The sequence below is a fragment of the Rattus norvegicus genome, chromosome 1, assembly GCF_036323735.1.
Source record: "Rattus norvegicus strain BN/NHsdMcwi chromosome 1, GRCr8, whole genome shotgun sequence".
NCBI classification, from domain to species: domain Eukaryota; kingdom Metazoa; phylum Chordata; class Mammalia; order Rodentia; family Muridae; genus Rattus; species Rattus norvegicus.
In genome coordinates this window covers 102,334,271-102,335,748 of record NC_086019.1, presented here as the reverse complement: position 1 = coordinate 102,335,748, position 1,478 = coordinate 102,334,271, and positions in this window count along the sequence as shown.

Here is a 1,478-nt window from a genome sequence, read left to right as displayed (position 1 = left end):
ATTGTTGTCTAGTAGTCATTTTTTGAATTTGTTCTTTCATATTAGTGTACTGCTCTTCACCCAGAAACTGGTCTTTGATTATATTCATTCCCCTCACTTTATTTCACTGTTCAATATTCACAGCTCTTTCCATCCACCATGTTAAATATTGTGACTGTGAACTGACCTCTAGTACAGCTGTCAGCCACCCTTTACAGTCTTGGAGAATAATTCTATTCTGTTTTATATAAGGTTAAGTCCATCCCATTTGAAATCACAGCCTCTTTAAAATGCCTTAGATTTATCATTTCTATAGGACTCCATCCTATCTTGCCATAACCTTGTTCCTCCCCAATTAGAAGGCATATGCTGTATGGCTTCTGGGAAATCTGATGGTGATTTCAAAACCTGGGGCCACATTTGAGATGAACCCTTTCTCTTACAATGGGCGGTTTCATCAGATTCTCTTGCTGGTTACCTTTTCTCCTACCTAACTGCCCTCTGGCAGTTCCTTTCTTTCTTCCTCTGGGAAACACCTACTCCAGTGTTTAGTCTCTGGGATTGGGCCTTTTTTCCCCTCCCTTTTCTGGTGCTCCTCTCCTCTTTTGCACTTCCACCTACATTTTTTCCAGTTGCACAGCCATCTTTGCAACCCTTTCAGAAAAGATAGAGCAGAGTGAACCCTTTTGCTTTTCCATGTCGGCCATTTATTGTTTTCTGGGTTCCTCCATTTCCAGCTGCAGTTTTTCCAGTCATTCTAAGCTTTTCTGAAACAGAATATAGGACGAAGAAAAAACAAAACAAAACAGAAAATCATCTCTGGGAGCAGAGCAAGACCTATCCCAGTGGAAGCATCCACAATAAATTTTTGCTGGTGTCTCAAAAAAAAAAATCTATTCCTTTGTTCGTGCTGTTTACTCTAGGGCATTTGAAATCAAACTACCCATTCTGCCTAGCCCCACATCTGGGCACCACTTACAGCTGGCTTATGCTACTTTGTGGGATCTTCTTTTTTCTACCCTTCTCCATGAGACCCTTTCAACCACCTAACACTAGGTAGGAGAGAAAGAAGGATAGAGGGGAGAGGGGGTAATGTCATTGTCAGACTACTTCCTGCTGATTAGGGGTGTCCAGTTCCTGGGAACAAGTTTGATCTTTGCTGTCAGGATCTCTAACTGCTTCTTGTTTCTTTGCATAAGATTACTCTAATTAACAAATAGTGACCAAGAGCAACCAGCAACCACCCAGCAACCCACCACCAACTGCCCTGCCCCTTGGGGTACCAGCATTTATACACCCTCTGAAAAGTTCCCAGAATTCCAAATGTCACAGAGTCACAGAAACTATCTGCAACTGGCAAAATCACACCTCTGCTAGAGCACAAGGCAAAGCATAATCAGCTACTGTGAATGTGAAGCAGTCCCACACTCTATACCTGAAAGAAAAATGAAAACATATTCTTATATTTTTTTTAAAAAAATTCCAAAATTTTCACTACA